The sequence below is a fragment of the Hippocampus comes genome, unplaced genomic scaffold, assembly GCF_001891065.2.
Source record: "Hippocampus comes isolate QL1 unplaced genomic scaffold, H_comes_QL1_v1.1 scaffold158, whole genome shotgun sequence".
In the NCBI taxonomy this organism is placed as follows: domain Eukaryota; kingdom Metazoa; phylum Chordata; class Actinopteri; order Syngnathiformes; family Syngnathidae; genus Hippocampus; species Hippocampus comes.
The window spans coordinates 483,483-501,986 of NW_017805548.1; the positions used below are offsets into that span (position 1 = coordinate 483,483).

Here is an 18,504-nt window from a genome sequence, read left to right on the forward strand (position 1 = left end):
TGGGGGGGGCGGGGGGGGGTCGATGTATTTTAATGAAAACCCTTGGCGTAGTGGTATTTCCAGAGTTTTACATTGCATCTTTTTATGATATCGTTGTCATGTAATTGGTGACGGTGAATACTGTGTACTGCAGCTTTATTTTGTGGCAACCCATATACTGTATACAATGTAAAATCTGACTGTAAGCCGCGCCTTTTCCCCAGTGGCTTAAACAATGATGCACCTTTTCTTCAGAGTCTTTTCCGCTCCCAAAAAATTAAAAATTCAAATTTTAGTTTACTGTTCATGATTTTTTATTTTTCTAGTGGATTTTCAAATCACATCCACACACATTGAATGAAGCCTTTAGAGTGGTATTCACTCGAACGCAAGAGCGATGTTATACCTACTGTGTTGTGCGGTGAGGTTCGTGACTGGTGAGGCACTACTGCAATAGAAGATCAGACTATATTTCAATTTTCACCTTCACTGAAACATCCGTTTCACATCAGGTCAAAATTGAATTTTTGAATCTTTTTTTTCCAGAAATGGGATTTCTATCCAAAACGAATTTATACAATACAATACAATACATGCTGATTTATATAGTGCTTTCACAACAGCGGCAGCTGTAACAAAGCGCTTAACAAAACAGTTAACATAAAGTAAAATAATAAACACAACACATAACATAAAACACGGACAGTCGTGCAGTCCTAACCACTTTTCCGGGACACGCTTTGTTGTTTGAAGCAGTTTGAGATGAAAGAGGAGAGAATCAAAGTGTCCTTTCACCAGTGGATCAGAGACGTCATGCTCAAAATGTGCACACGTTGGCTACAAGCTAAGTTTCAAAGTCAACAAGCTGTAGCATCCATTGACGAAAAAAGAGATTGGTTCACTTCTCCTGTCCCATGGAAATCCATTTCAATTCCAAGCGGTGACTCTCGGTTCCAAATGCGCATCACCGCTCTGCGCCAACGCTCCTCTCTCCTCATCCTCAACTTCAAGCCATCCATCCAGCCGCACCAACGCCGACTGTCCAACAGCGCCGACATCTCCACTGAACAAAACGGGGTTGTGAAAAATGCTGCCCATTACAGGCGCAAAAAACACAAGCGCCCCAGGTCTGTCCAGCACCGACAGTCAATGGCGCTGACATTCCTCCCGATCAAAATCTGTGGCGCAACCACCAAGCACAGATACTTCTCCTTTCACGAATGTCGTGGCCAAAAAACGCTGAAAACAGTCCATATCAGGTCCACACGATGAAACAACAAACAAAATGTGACAAAACAAAAGACAAAAACAACAAAAAAGAACAAAAAAGCAAGGCTCTTGAAGAGCACTTGCAGAAGGCTGCCTACTTGGGCGCTATCTTGGGATCTGATTTAGTGAGAATGCGCAAAATGAAAATGGGACCTATGCCTGTTTCCTTTTGTTAACATGTTGCAAATATTAATTACCCTTGTGCTGCAGTCGATGTAAATAATTTTAAATAACGCAACATACAAATTTTACAAAAATTGTAAAAGTATTCCCCTAAGTTATTCCTGAATACTTTTTTACTTTCAACCACTCAAAATGTTCAGTGGCATCAGCGCTATACATACACATATAGTTCTTATTTTTTCTTCCAATATTTTGCCCTCTATATACAATAAAAGCGGTACTGTGCTATGACCAAAACATATATATACATATAAACATGAATTGAAATATTTCATATCACACAATATTTATGCTTTGCCTTTGATTTAAAGATGACAACACGCAAAAATCTACAAAAATTGTCGTTGGTTAACAGGATTCATTCATTGGAGGTGTACCATATACTACGAAGCGCCTTATTGTGCGGAAAATACGGTCAATAGTGACTAATTATTTCAGACACAAAATAAATGCCCGATTATTCATATTTAAATTTTAGGCTCAGATTAAAAACGTGAAATGGAAAACCAGGCCATGATCTATCAAATAATCCATCAGCCATATTATATCGAAGACAAATGCGTATGCATCGTTTTTGTAATTGGCTTCATGTGTTGTACATAATACAGAAGAAATGCCTTTACTACTATTTTATCTTTCCGAGAGCATAGATTTGAAGCCATTCGTTCAAATATGTCTAGGTGAAATATGATCTGTGGACAAGTAGGCTTGGTGCAATTCACTTCCAACAGGACAGTGATTTTCATTCATCTTTCAGCTATTTTGCGATGAAACTCAAAGAACTGTGCTTATATGCCTTGTGTGGGGGGAGAAGGGGCAGGTCATTGTTCTTATTATGTACGGCCAATATCTACTGTATGTCTCAGTCACACCGCAGGTTTGACAACAGGGAAAAGAGAAAACGTCTTGGATCACAACCAACATTATCTGGTTTCTTCCATTTGCAATGGTTGTCAGGTGAATGACACAAAAATGCATCCTATGAAGTCATTTTGTCCAGCAAGGTGTGAAATAAAAACAAGGTGTTCAAACAAGCAAACAGCAGTGGAAGGGTTTCCTCCTTGGCTCTGCAATGACTAATATATAAACCTGATGACAATAATGCTTCAAACACATTTGTCCTCGAGATAACAGTGGATCTGATCCAGGCACAGGCAGTCCGATTCTAAGGTCCGCTGGTATGTGTGGTGGATGTCATTCATAAATATGACATCAGCGTGCATCAATCCTCTGGATGATTGTGGAAATCAATTCATTGAATGCATGATTATTATTATCATTCAATACATTTCGAAAAAGCACCCCCCCCCGCCCCCTAACTGTGGCACGAGTGTGTGTGTGGGAGGGGGTTGTCACACAAGGATGCACGATGGGTGGAGGAAGGAAGAAGGTTGAAAGTTTGGAAACCCAAGTGCCCACTTCGCAGCGGCTGACATTACATCATCCCACAACGGCGCAAACGGCCATTTCTAACTGCACCCCTCAACAGAAATGCCAAATGGAAGAAAACCCCACCCAAGTACACAGTTAAGACAGCACCTTGAACTAGACTTGCACTGGGCTGCTGTAAAGCTTCTGTGACAATTTCCTCTTTGTTTTGGATTATTTTCATCACACAAATAGCAAAACATACTTGGAGAGTTAATTCTTACAAGGCTCACTGAGCGGATATCTCTTGAGATATGCTGTTATGACCTTTGAAGATTTCTTTTCTACAACCCCGTGGCAAAATCCCCACACATAGATGTTTTATAAATGAGAAGCTACTCACAGCTTTGTTGTGGTTCAAAGGTCTGAATTCATCTGACACTTTTTAATTGTTGCCGTAATTATCTTACGCAAGGCTCTTACTGGTTTGCTTGGTTAAATCCTGGAGGTAACTGGATAATATGTACTGGAATATCGCCGAGAGAACTCGAGTGCTCATGTTGAAATGCTGAGATATGAATGTCTTTAACCATTGTTCCACTTTGTTAGCACTTTGAATAGCTGACTTGTCAGAACATATTAGTGGAAGGTTAGCTCTGGAGGTCACCGCAGGCAAAGTCCCCTGTCATCCAACTAGAGCATTACCAAAGAGATGGGGGTCATGAGATGGAAGGAAGAATAGATTGTCCACAATGCTGACAAAGTTTTTTTTTGGAATGTCTCCACTTTTATCAAGACTATTTTACTTTGAGTGTGTTGCCAGCTTTTTGTCGCAATTTGTTAGCAATGTGGCATGAGAATGGATTCAAATAGCCGTGAAGGACAAGATGCGACGATGCAGCTAATGGATACATTAGTGGTGAATCACGTCTTTAGCAATTGCATGTGGCTAAAATGGGCGGCCCGGTGATTGACTGGTTAGCGCATCACAGTGCAGAGATGCAGGGTTCGATTCCGGCGCCGACCGTCCTGTGTGGAGTTTGCACGTTCTCCCCATACCTACATGGGTTTTCTCCAGGTACTTCGCTTTCCTCCCACATTCCAGAAACATGCAGGGCAGTTTAATGGAACACTCTAAATTGTTACTCGGTGTGATTGTGAGTGCGGATGGTTGTTCGTCTATGTGTGCTCTACGATTGGCTGGCAACCAGTTTGGAGTGACCACCACCTACTTCCCAAAGGCACCTGGATAAGCTTCAGCATGCCCCGCGACCCTTGTGAGGATAAGCGGAGCAGAAAATTGATGCATTTATGGATGGATGTGGTTATAACTAGAAGTGTCAAAAGTATTCACATTCATTCCTCAAGTATAGGTATGGGGATTTAAAAAGACTTTAGTAGATGTAGTAGATGAAGTATCAACTCCAGCTTTTTACTCAAGTATAACAAAAATGGTTTCAAAACTACTTAAAAAGTATAAATGTAAAAGTAATGCAAGGAAAAAAATACCGTGAAGCAGAAGTCAAGTCAAACATTTTCTTCATAATATGTTGTACATGCCCTGATAGTCTTGACAGTTTTCTGCTAAATCTTGCGAAATAATAATTAACCAGATAAATCCATCCCACACCAAGATTTTTGACTTGACTGTAAGGACAAAGTCTTGGGCCGCACCACAGGTGCAAAACATTTTTATAAAGGCCATAATGATTCTAATACTATGTTAGACCGTTGCAATGAAGTCTACCGGCTTCAGATGCATGCTCATTCAATGTTATCACATTTAGTCGGCCTACAGGGCAAATATATTAATATGCAATATGTACTACTGCGCATTACCGTGTGGTACGTGGAGCAGAAGATATGATGACTACCGATAGTTGCCTGAAGTATTACAATGGTGCAATAAGTCCAACTTCAATGCCGTGTAATGACTAACCTTTATTGTTAGGTTAGTGTGCATCTGCCTTCATCATCCACTTTCCATCACAGATACAAGTGGCCAAAATGAGTTTTCTCCACAGCGTGTCCGGGCTCTCCCCTAGAGATAAGGTGAGAAGCTCGGTCATCCGGGAAGGCTCAGAGTCGAGCCGTTTCTCCTCCACGTCAAGAGGAGCCAGATGAGGTGGCTTGGGCATCTGATTAGGATGCCTTCTGAACGCCTCCCTGGGACGACCCAGGACACGCTGGAGAGACTATGTCACCCAGCTGGCCTGGGAACGTCTCGGGATCCCCCGGGAAGAGCTAGAAGAAGTGGCTGGGGAGAGGGAAGTCTGGGCTTCCCTGCTAAAGCTGATGCCCCCGCGACCCGAACCCGGATAAGCGGTCGAAAATGGATGTATGGATGGATAGTGTGCATCCCAATTTGGGTTGTTTGAGGGGCACATGTGTAGATGACTGTCACGGTTGACCTGTTTGGGACCAACAGGTGGCTCTATAGGGCTCCTCCTACAGCGGCGCACCTGTTGGTCATCATGTCATTCGTAGGTTTTCTGTTAAAAGGAGTCCCGGCCCGACCAGTCAGTGTCGGGTGATTGTTTCAGTTGCTGTCACGTCTTCTGTTGGTTAGTTTTTGTGCCTTCCTGCCATGGATTTTTGTTTGTATTGCTTTCGCCTTGTTTTTTTGTGTCTGCCATGGGTTTTTGTTTGTTACTTTGGATTCTTGTTGTTTTCAGGACTTTGTTTGTTCTGGATTTGGTTTTCTCAGTGTTTTCTTAATATGGTTTGACAAATTCACCCTGCTCCTGCCTCCTGCCTGCTTTTTGGGGTCCTCCACCTCCATGCCTGTGACAATGACAAAACTGGCCAAAAATGATGAATGTTACTTACAAATATTGCACAGATCAATAATATAACTTAAAATAACAAGAACAGATGTCTATAAATTCAAATTTGGCCAAAGTCAAATTTCAAATATCACACAAAGCTCAAAAACTTGCAATATTGAATCACAGTCTCTTGCTTGCCAGCAAACCATGGCATGTATTGCTAAGTACCCAGATATAGCAAACAGTATGTGTACTTTTAGCTAGGGCTAGTACTAGCTAGCTATTACTTGGCATTACATATAGCAATAAATCAAACTCACATGATCACATTTATCTGAAGTCTAATTCACTCCCACACCCTTGACGCCCCTTGACAATAAACTTTCACCTTACCACAATATGCCTTTTCAAGTTCAAAGATGAGTTTTTGAAAGCCATTAGCCGGTTCATAAAGTTTGCAGTGCATACGAAATGAGTTGCTTTAGAATAACTCCTCCAAGTACAACCCGGGATGTGCCATGTTTGGCTCATTGGCTACGAACCGCCTTTTTGCCAGTACTCGTATGGGAGATGGACATTGCATGGCGTACAATCCAATAGTGTCGAAATGTTATATGTTTATAATTGCCGTCCAACCGCAATCAAAAACAATCAATCCGAGCCCGATTTCTGTGGATTGGTGATTTGAACAATGATAAACTGGAATGAACACAATCCAATACAAAGTAGTTGCAAGGCTTTTTTTTTTGTGTGTGTCTGTAAGAAGTTAAAAGTACTGTGCAGCTTTTTGCATAAAAATATAAGGAGTAGAAGTACAAAGTAGGCTGAAAAATTACGACCCCATTAATGTATATACGTAGATACCCCAAATCTCGACTGAAGTAAGCTTAAAAACGCATCGTTACTTTGTTACACCACTGCCTTTAACAGAAAAAAAAATTGAAAAAGACAACAAATTGGCTCCCAATCAAGAGCCTGCTAATGTCATTGATTTCAAAGAGCGGCCTCTCAGAACCGGAATGGCAAACGACTGAAAACATCACTAACAGCACAGCCACCCTTAACTTCTGTTTTACAACAAAGACAAAAACAACCGTCCCCAAATAAATTGCTCAACATTATAATAATTGTTATTATTATTATTATTGTCGTGAGATGCAGTAGTAGTAGTAGTAGTAGTAGTAGTAATAGTATTGATTTACACCTACAATTAGAAAGGTCAGACTTCTACACAAAGCATTTTTCGCCTAACGATTTTTGATTTTTACTCAGTTCAGTTCAGTAGTTTTTATTACTTGATATTTGACTGCAATCAAAATGTCACATGGTGACATTTCAAATGACCACCCATCCATCAAGCATCATTGCTTGTCCTGTTGAGGGTCACAGCTGCGCTGGAGTCTATCCTGGCCGAATTTGGGTGAGTGGCAGGATACATCATGGACCAGTTATTAGTAGGAATAGACCCATTTTCAGTTTGTAAACAAAGATGATGTAATCAGGTTACACGTGCATTGTCGGCGCATGAAGAACGGCGAGGTATGCTAATATGTTCACAAGCCGACTAACTGTAAAGGATTGACTTCAAAAATCTATGGAAAGCAATTTTCCAATCCTTATGGGATTACAGAGTGGAAGGAAGATGTTGCAAAGTGGGCCTATGTTCATTTTTATTAAGTGGAGAAATGTAGTGTTTACACAAGAGAGAAAATTGGGAGCCCTGCTTGGGTCATCACCAACAGAAAGGAGAACTACACGCTCACAGCCAACTCTCTTTGCATGGCAGGGTGAGAAACGTAAACAGCTAGTCTGCTAGATTTACGTCTATCATGAAATGAAAATAGAGTCCATACTTCTCAATAATGAATCTTCATTCTTGTACTGTTTTTTTTTTCAGTGCAAGAAAGTGCTCCATGTGCTTCTTTTCAAAGTAGCAGGATGGCCACTGTGTTGAATTGATGAATGTTAAGTCAGCTTGATTTGTTCTGTCTTCCCATGCAAGAGGCAAGACCAATACGATATGATCCCATCAGTGGCTAAAATGAATGCATATGTGCTGATTTTTTGAAGAATCTGGGCAGTCGCTGCCATGAAAGATGTGTGGAAGCAGGAATGTGAACGAGTCATTCGATACATTTTAAAAAGAAATAAAATCCACATTTTCTCATTCTTGCATGTTAGATGTGATATATACAGCATATATATATATATATATATATATATATATATATATGAGCACACTTCCACTTGAGTGTAAACAGAGAGCCATGATGTTTCCACAAAGCTCATGATGTCGTCATTGCTTTCACTTTATATCCATCCATCCATTTTCTGACTCGCTTTATCCTCACAAGGGTCGCGGAGCGTGCTGGAGCCTATCCCAGCACTCTTCGGGCAGTTGGCGGGGTAAACCCTGAAACGGTTGCCAGCCAATCACAGGGCACACATTGATGAACAACCATCCGCACTCACACTCACACCTAGGGACAATTTAGAGTGTTCCATCTGCCACGCTTGGTGTTGGAATGTGGGCGGAAACCAGAGTTCCGGGAGAAAACCCCTGCAGGCATGGGGAGCACATGGAAACTCCACACAGGAAAGCCAGAGCTGGGATCGAACCCACAACCTCTGCATTGTGAAGTCGACGCGCTAACCACTTTATATTTTACATCGAAATCAGCTTTCTATACTAAATTGACTTTCTTAATCTTAATTTTCAAGCATTTGCTCTAAAACATTGCAACCATGATCTAATAGCTCTTCGCAGTGTAGTGAGTAATGGAGCGGCCTATTGTTTTCATGCAATACGGCATATTTTAATTGGTGATTTAGCTGCACAGTAGACCAGGCAGTGGTGTACAGTCAGGGCCCGCAAGGCCTTCTCTGCTGGCCGAAACTTGATCAGAAATGCTGACCTACATTTACAACTTGTACACAAGTGTGTCTTGGTCGCCCATCTTATTGTAGTGTGTTTGTTAGATTTTATTTTTGTCCAATCACATTTCATCACCTATGTGTACCATCCATCCATCCATTTTCTACTGCTTATCTGGACTCAGGTTGCACGGGCAGCAATTTTAGCCGACTAGACAGACTTCAGATTCGCCAAACTACACACAAGGGCCTACAGTGACTCTGGCATTTTTCCGTACTCTGGTAGGTTGATCAGAAATAAGTAGTCTTCATTTGCACAATGGGTGCCACAGGAGGGTGAATGTTGTACATTAAAAGTTCATTTTCAGGGTGGATTTTTTTGAGAAAAAAAGGTTTGCCAACCATTGCTGCCTGTCTTATTTTCAACCTGCAAATGGATTTATTTGGCACTTCAAGAGAAGCATGCACAGTATGAAGGTGATAACTCGCCAGCTTTAACACTACGGTTAGTTAAGGAGCTCTGGCGAGCAAAGAGAATGGATGGATGAGCTCTACAGATTACGTTCTACAAATCGAAATTGTGAACTGATCCAATTGATATTGTACAGTGAAACTCTTCTAGAACGAAACCTACATGGGCAAAAACACCCTCTTATGTGAAAAAATCTTCATGCATGAACACAATTCCCATTCTCCTGCCCCCCATATGACGAAAACCCCCCTGTTGCGTTATACGAAATCATTTTCTCTGCTCCAGCCTCGCGAAGACATTCACTACAACGAAGTCTTAACCAACAGCGACCTCTACTGCTTCGTTCGAAAAAAGGCAACAGCAACCACCACACTGGTTTACATAGTGAACGATGTTTATTTCGGTCACAGCTGCGAGTTTCCTGGACTCAACATACTCATAGCTGCTCTGCCATTGGCTTACCGAGCATCATCCTGGCCTCCGATTGGCCAAGAGGGACCTCACTGTCTATGTGTGTAGATACTGAAGCAAGATCCGGAGCATCCGATTAGCTGCTCAGAGTAAATTGCTTATGGCTCAACGGACATTCAAATAAACGAACGTTTCCTCGAATGCTTTAACCTTTGGGTGACAAGTAGCTAAGACAAGAAGAGCTCTGATGCTGGAAGAGAGGGTAAAAGTGATCAAAATAAAAGACGTTATCCAAAAAAATTGATGTAAGTGAAAGTTGTCATGATTCGGTTTGGGACCAACAGGTGCCACTGTAGGGCTCTCATGCAGCTGCACACCTGTTGGTCGTTGTGTAATTAGTGCTTTGAAAGGACTCCCAGTCCGAGCACTTATTGTCGGGTCATTGTTGCTGTTGATTACTGTCATGTTTGTTTGTTGCTGTGAGTTTGCTACTGTCATGTTTGTTCCGGTCATGTTTCTGTTGTAGTTTTTTGAGCTTCAGTTATTGTTTTGTTTGATACTTTGGATTTGTTTTGTTGTTAGGACTTTGTTTCGGATTTAGTTTACTCTGTTTTATTAAATACAATTCGTCAAGTTCACCCTGCTCCTCCCTCCTGCCCGCTTTTTGGGGTCCACCACCACCACGCAAACGTGACAAAAGTGAATGCTGATCGTAAATTTCTCAATTTCTTTCCCTTTTTTTCTTTCTACACTGACAATATGAAGCGTCAAATAAGTGTGTGCTCATACTTATGCACTATTGGAATAAAAATAGAGTACACATACGTTTGTGTGTGTGCGTGTACACATACGTTTGTGTGTGCGTGTGTGTGTGTGTGTGTGTGTGTGCGTGTGTGCGTGCGTAAGTGCGTGTGTGTGTGTGTGTGTGTGTGTGTGTGCGTGTGTGCTTGCATCTGAGATCAAATTTGCTACAGTGAAAAACCCCCTGTTGAGAAAAATTTCTTGCTGCAAACATGATTTTGTCGTAGAGGAGTTTCACTGTATAGGAGAGGGTTGGAGGAAAATAGAGGATTCACGTTTCTTGATTTAGCAATAGTAGCATTCATCCCAAACAAGAAAAATCTCTCTCTATCTCTCTCTGTCTCTGTCTCCCCCCCTCTCTCTCTCTCTCTCTCTATGCATGGTTATATTGTGCTTTTTTTAGATAATTTTGTAAAATAGCGACATAATAGTTGTGGTATTAAAAGGTGGATTAGGTCACTTAAATCCCCACTGAAGGCCGAGGTCTGAAAAACAGTACCTGACATTGACAGTGACATTTTCAAAAGTGAAACTCAGCACCAAGTGATCAGACTGCACATGAACTTGAATTTCAGACATATCGATATCCGTTGTTGCTTTACCAATGCTGTACCATCAGTGATAATGATGATAAATGAGCATAAACATAAAAAATGAATGTTGCAACATGGGTCATTTTTTCCTACTCCATTTTGAAGCGTGGTTGACTTAATACCACTGAGCAAAGTGTTTTATGATGAAGGTTATATTATTCCCCCCCGCCCCCACCACCACCTCCCCAAATACGTTTGATTTCGTTTGATCCGTGATTCCCAGTGACTCAACAGGGTTGAAGCAGGTTTGCGAGCAATGGAAATCACTTCGATGGGCTCTTCCCATGCTACACAGTACATTTATTTGCAAGTCGTGACAAAATAAACCTGACCTGAGAGCATGTAAGGCTGTGTGTCAGGTGAGGGAGGAAGGGATTTGAAAACTCAAGCCGAGAAGGAACACTCAACAGCTGCTAGTTGAAATAACAGAGACTGAAATGACAGCGCCACATGGCTCATATTACCCACTTGGGCTTTTAATAGGCTAGCAAGCTTGACTGCAGTGAGAAAAAAGATTCGTTTTGAGGTACAGCAGCCTGATCACATATCATAGATGAAGGTGATAAAAAAGTTATGTTGATGGAAGAATACATCAAGCTTGCGTGTTTTGCAAAAAGCCAGAAGGAAAAGTAATGTCAGATATTTGAACACTGCATCCAGAAAAAAAAATCCTCAAGGGTCAGTCTGTTTCTGTGTAGAATTTTAGTGCTTGTGACATTTTATTGAATCAATCAGCTTCCAGTTGCAATCCCAATCACTTACGTGGGTGGCAATGTTTGAGCCATGTTCCTGCTGCAGCAGAACTCGATTCCACACGTGGCTGGCCAGGATTTGAGAAAAAATATTTTCTCTGAGGGCGGCCTGATGGTCCAGTGGTTAGCGCGTTGACCTCACAGTGCAAAGGTGCAGGGTTCGATTCCGGCTCCAGCCTTCCTGTGTGGAGTTTGCATGTTCTCCACGTGTCTGTGTGGGTTTCCCCGGGTACTCTTGTTTCCTCCCACATTCCAAAAACCATGCATGGCAGGTTGTTTGAACACTCTAAATTGTCACTATGTGTGCGCAAATGTTTTCTTTGTCTGTGTGCCCTGTGATTGGCTGCCAACCGGTTCAGGTTGTCCCCCGCCTACTGCCCGAAGACAGCTGGGATAGGCTCCAGCACGCCCCGCGTCCCTTGTGAGGATAAAAGGAACAGAAAATGGATGGATGATAGATATTTTGTCTGATTTATATTTTGGTGAGGCATAGGTTGTGAAAATGATGAAGCAGAATTATGACTCTTGACATTTTGCAACGAACTGGAAAACCAAATACCTTTTTGTTAGTTACAGAAAAATATCTATCTATTCTAAACATTACCTTTTAGGGAATCACTGTTTCTCCCAATTTTTTTTTACATTGTAACAATATTGTTCTGGCACTCTTGGCTCTGTTTTACTCATTGCACACAAGGTACTGTAACCGAGGTTCCTTTCATATTTAGACCATTTAAATGAATACATTCTCGGAATTAAGTAATTGTAAATAATGCTCCATTGCTCCAGCTTATTTCATCATTTATCTTTAGACCTCTTATAAGAATTGCAGTTATAGTTATTAATAAAAGCTTGGAGCTGAGTAAATTATGATGATTGCCATTATTGCGGATTTTGTCTTTAGAATCTTCTTGACTCCACTGACTCAATTTTTCTTAGTTTCATCTTTCATGACCACAAACGTGTAAAGAGAAAACCAGTCCTCCTCAAACACAATTAATCTTTGCCTGAGCCTGACAGCCTCAGCTGTGGCTTGTCTTCCTACTCATGAATAGGACTATATAATGACTTTTTGATCAGACTGCAGTGACTTTGCATGCATTGAGCACCCAGGCAGGAAAAAAAAAATGATAAAAGGCTGCTCTGTTGCTCTCTTAGCACCTGGATAAACATGAATGCATATGAAGCAGATTTCCCACCACCCATCTGCTTCTGCTCCACGCTTAAAGAGTTCTTGCTTCATTTGCTTGTCAGACAACCTGTTGGACTCATCTAGCGAAGCCCCGGCAAATATGTTTCCTCATTACGCAGTTCAATCGCACATGAGATCACACAAATTCTTCCAGATATGAGAAAAGATCTGCATGTGATGGGAACGACACTTTGCTCTGTATTCGTAGATAGTGCAGCTTCGCTCGAGCGTAAAAACAGGTGTTTCCTGATTTTCGTTGATGCAAGCCTCAGTGCGCTTGTCTAGTAATTTGGTTCAGCTCTCTGCACCATGCAGGCTGTTCCGCCGTCCACAGAGCGTTTACTTTGACGTGTGCCTGGCGCAGCAGACGATTTGTTGACTGACATTAGACTTACCGTCACGCTCACTGGGACCGCGTCTCAGTTTTGCTAGTGTCACACAAATTTGGTGAATTAGGCACAGGCGAACAGATTCCGAGCTTTCGCAGCTATGCGTGCTGTATGCAATGGGCAGCATTTTTCTCAGCCCCGCTTTGTTCAGCGGAAATGTTGGTGCTGTTGGACAGTCTGCGGCTGGATGGATGGATGGCTTCTGGATCCGACGATGAGAAGAGCGCAAATGCGTTTGTGGAACTGGGAGTCGCGGCTTGGAATTGAAGTGGGTTTACATGGGAAGGAGATGTGAGCCAATCTCTTTTTTCGTCAATGGACGCTACAGCTTCTTGTTTGCTTTCAAACCTAGCTTGTAGCAGACGTGTGCACATTTTCAGCATGACATATTTAATCCACTGGTGAAAAGAACCCTTTGATTCGCTCCTCTTTCATCTATGACTGTTTCAAACAACAAAGTGTATGTAGGAAACGTGGTTAAGATTGCACGACTGTCTGTGTCTTATGTGTTGTGTTGTATTATTTTGTCATTTTATTTTAACTGTTCTTTTGATGGCGGTGCGGACACGTGCAGCGGCTCCTCTCTCTCCTGTGGTTGAGAGGAAAGAAATTTCATCTGTGCTGTATGTTGCACATAGAGCACATTTGACAATAAAGTTGACTTGAACTTGAATCATCATGATCTTGATTAGATATTTTTGAAATCATCCCACAGACCATGCCAGAGCTAAGGTGGGTCATATACTGATGAAAAATTGGGGTGGAAGGTGGTCACTTCAGATTTCTTTGTTCTCCCAAGCTAACTTTAAATCATCCAATCGAGTTTCTTCTTCCACGTTGTGAAAGAACATCAGCGCACCTTTCCCCACATGGCATTTAAAGGGAATGAAACTAGCCACTTCGATTGGCGGTGCATCAAGTTGGCTGTGGCTTTTTAATTTTTAATTTTTTTTCTAAGCGCCACAGTTCTGCCCCTGCGCAGAATTGCCCGGGGCCTTGCTCCAGACTTGCATTGAGCACGCGAACAGAGCCCTTTGTTTCAGGATGCTCCTAATTAATCTATTTAGGTCAGGGAATCCTGTTTCTCTCAATGAATCAGCTGCATCCGGTCCTGAGCCGCAGTCTCTATTTTATCCCGTGCCGACAGAGTTATGACCTTCCATTGCGGAACAACGTTTACCTCAGTCATCAGCTGGTGTTTACTCCTCCTAATCGTGACCAGCTGAACATCTATCAGCCATTAATGAATGAAATGACATCATATTCTGCCCCTCACTACTGTAATTCAATTAATGCTACCTGCTATTACATTCTCACTGTAAGCAGTCACTTGTGAAGTGCCTTGAGTTGGTGGTCGTTTGAAGTGATTCCCAACCACTGTGATGTGGAACATAGTATCCCCATGAGACATCATCAGTGGTGCAGGTTAACAGAATTTTTCAGATAATTATTTATGAATTGCAAATATGTCTTATTTCATCTATTTATGCCTGTGACGTATAGTGAAAGGCTGAATAATTAAATGTTTCCATTTGATGTCTCAGTTGCCATGCATACAGCAGAATCAGTCATGGCTTCCTGCCCATATGTCAGCTTTGTGTTCAATTAAACGGGCAGAGATTTCGCAATGAATAAAATTGTGAGCAAATTGAGACGGGATCATCGTTATTTCAGAATTCGGATTTCTTGTCGCGAAGAAGAGAAGAGGGCATTTGCGCCGCTCTGTGTCATTTGGAATGAAACGTAGCGTGACCATATTTTCATCTCTAAAAAAAGAAGACACTAACCCAGCCTCGACATACAGAAGTGATACTCAAAAAATATGAATGTATTCTGATCTAATGAAGTTCTTTCGTGGAAACTGCTCTCCAAAGGGATGGTGATGCGAATTGTGCTTGCATCTGATTGGTCAAAGGGAAAGTATACAATTCCATATGAATTAATTGCACATCTTTTGCATTCAGCACGACGTGTGTTGTTTTCACAGTGACATTATTGTTTTCAATATGTTGCAGCCTTAATTTAAATGATGGCTCCTCTGTATTGGTGGAAAATAAAACGAAAACACATCATAGTCGCTCTCTTTTGAAGTCTTGACACTGTTGTACATAATATTTCTTCTGTTGAAAATCCAGCTTTGAAAAAATATTGTAATGTTTTCGTGGAATAATGTAATTAATGAAACAGCAGACTCACAAGGATGTTCATTTAACAAAGAAAAAAAAAGTCACTTCAGTCTTCAGTTTTCTTCCTCAGAATTGTTTTCTTCTCCAAGGGCGGTCCCCGGAAGGAACAATTAAGGAACTCAAGTCAACTTTGCATATCTTCGCTTCACACTGTACCCTTTTACGTGCAGTCGTCACTATCCTCAGCTCAGATTCGTAGTCGTAACACACCTCTCGGTCCAGTGACTTTGTTCAGTTAATTCCGTTTTTCACGGCCCTCTGAATAGGGATCGTCGGTCAGCATGGAAGGATCACTCTCTGTACTTTTTTGACACATTTATTGGAGCACTTTGCAGCAGAAGTAGTAGATGTAACAGAAGTAGTATCAGAAGCAGGTAATAACCTAAAGCACACATAAATGCAGTAAAAAATGAATATACAGTATCTTATCTTTCTGCATCACGATGTAAATATGTATATAATTGACATTAATTAATACTTTTATTTTAACAACATGTTTAATAAATACTTTAATCAACCATGATCTCACTATGTATTATTATCGTCATCATTATTATCTTAAACGTAAGAAACCAAACATATCAAGGCGACTCGAACAAAAGAACTACAAGTCCCAGAGGTCCAACCCGGAAGTGGAGCGCCGGCATGATTAAGCCCAGCTGCAACGCAAATTACTTAAAGCCGGACAAACATGACAACTATGCAAAATGATCCAAATAAAGAAACCACCGTTCTAGCAACACTACAGTTTAAATTAGAGTTTAAAAAGAAAACATATCAAGTCGACTCGAACAAAAGAACTACAAGTCCCATGGTCCAACCCGGAAGTGGAGCGCCGGCATGATTAAGCCCAGCTGCAACGCAATTTACTTCGTTTAAACATCAAATTGCAGCCGGACAAACATGACATCTAAGCAAAATGATCGAAATAAAGACACCACTGTTCTAGCAACACTTTAGCCCACACTGTTTAAATTGCCGATTGCGAACGGTGACTGATTGTGATCGCATAGCGATGCGGCAAACATAAAGCACAACGGACACAATGCAAAGCAGACAAACAAAGCAACCGATCTGAAAGACAACTTTACATATCTGGTGAAGAAAAGCACACGTAGCTTACCATTGGGCCATGCCGACGACGAAGCGAGTGTATTCACTAATGAAACATAATGCGATGCTGCTTTTTAAACGTCGCGCGTACGTCCACCCGTCAGTGTCAGCCCCGCCCCTCTTAAAGCGCCAGGTGAATCCAACAGACTTCAACCACAGCGGTGAAACATAGACGAATTAAAGGGATGTCTTATTGTTTGCTTGTCCAATTGAGGCTTCATTCCATCCCATTTTAGCAGCAAACACTTTTCTATGGCACTCACGTTTGTAACTCAGTGCACCTGCTGCACACACACTTTTCCTGGAATCCGCTGCCTTTTTTCTTCCCCCGCCAATTTCTACGTTACACATGCAGATAACGGTGCACTTCTCCTCTCATAATTACCGTATTTTCCGCACTATAAGGCACTCCGGAATATAAGCCACACCTTCATTAAACTGGTCAAAAACACGGACATGAAACATATAAATAAAAATGGCATTACAAAACAATAAATAAAAGACAGTTGATTCAACAGAAACGCACAAAAACCTCCTGGGCTCACATCCACAAGTGGCTAAATATCCTTAGAAGCCTTGCTTATGTCCTTCTTCCTTCGTTTAGCCAGTAATTACATATGCTTTTGGTATTGTTTTCGTTTCATAATGGCGACACAGAGCTCACATAGTAGTTGTCTGTCTGTTTGAGTGTGTGTTGATGACCTCTGCCCGATCAATTAGTGTCGGGCAGAACCCTCTTAGGTTACAAATTGGTTCCTGCTAATAATCACCACAAGATGGAATAGGAACACTAATAGAGAAACAACTCAGTGGGGAATATAAAGCGACTGTAACATCACAAATAAGGTGCATCGGATTATAGGGCGCACTGTCGGCTTTTGAAAAAATTGAATGCCTTTAGGTGCACCTTATAGTGTGGAAAATACGGTATTATTTTCTTTTGAAAGGCACTCCAGCTCTCATTTGTCCCACAAAACATCAGTCAAATTAAACATATATTAATTGGACTCGTGAAAAACAGCTCAAGCCGTACATTTTCATGAATTAATAAAACTCGTCCGGACGCCCAGAGCGGATACAAAAAAGTGGACATGTTGGGATAAAACTTTCGGCGCTCAAATGTAGTTGGTTCCGGGCCAATCAAAGCGGCTCCCCATTGTACTTCACATTGTGGAAGGCAGAAATTCACTCACGGGGGTCTGTGCATGATTCTGGCGCAAAGTGTGTTTATACGGGTCAAATGCATGATCTCCCCTTGGCGGGGAATTGCAGACCGCCTTTTTGGGGAAATATGTTAATTTCCCCGAATGGCTGGTGTATTGATGCTGGCCATCAAGGCTGCCAACAATCGGCCCCACCGTCAACGATTATTTTTCAGCTCGTGACGGCCGCACCCTGTCGCCGACTGACTATGTTTCGGCGCAGGACTGCCTGTCGATCACAACTTTTGAACTCATGACAACTGAACCCCCGCATTCACAAATTTCTGTGTTTGGTAAACATGAAATGGGTAAATAATGGAATAGGTGGACATTTTAACTGAAAAGATCAGTGGCACAGAAAACGTGAATTTAAAGCAAAGTGTGAGGTTGGGAGCTCACTGGCTTCTTGAATACAGTGAAACTCCTCTACAACGAAACCTACATGGGCGAAAATACCCCCTTATGTGAAAAAATCTTCATGCATTAACACAATTCCCATTCTCCTGCCCCCCATACGACGAAAACCCCCCTGTTGCGTTATACGAAATCATTTTCTCTGCTCCAGTCTCGCAAAGACACTCACTACAACGAAGTCTTATCCAACAGCGACCTCTACTGCTTCGTTCGAAAAAAAGGCAACAGCAACCACCATACGGGTTTACACAGTGAACGATGTTTATTTCGGTCACAGCTGCGAGTTTTCTGTACTCAACATACTCATAGCTGCTCTGCCATTGGCTTACCGAGCATCATCCTTGCCTCCGATTGGCCAAGAGGGACCTCACTGTCTATTTGTGTAGCTACTGAAGCTAGATCCGTAGCATCCGATTAGCTGCTCAGAGTAAATTGCTTATGGCTCGACGGACATTCAAATAAACGAACGTTTCCTCGAATGCTTTACTTGTTATCATGCTAAAAACACCCACGGGACGCTTCGTAGTCCTCGATGGCC

At 41.8% G+C, this 18,504-nt stretch overlaps 1 protein-coding gene and 1 long non-coding RNA gene across 6 annotated transcripts in view; one reads left to right on the forward strand and one right to left on the reverse strand.

The window, feature by feature from the left end:
- LOC109521740 (potassium voltage-gated channel subfamily KQT member 5-like) overlaps window positions 1-18,504 on the forward strand; it is a 179,978-nt gene that overhangs the window by 31,476 nt on the left and 129,998 nt on the right. The window lies entirely within an intron of this gene.
- On the reverse strand, window positions 15,541-16,449 carry LOC109521742 (uncharacterized). Its single transcript, XR_002169423.1, has 2 exons — window positions 16,361-16,449; window positions 15,541-15,619 (listed from the first exon to the last, which is right to left on the reverse strand). It is a non-coding gene; the product is annotated as an uncharacterized LOC109521742 (long non-coding RNA).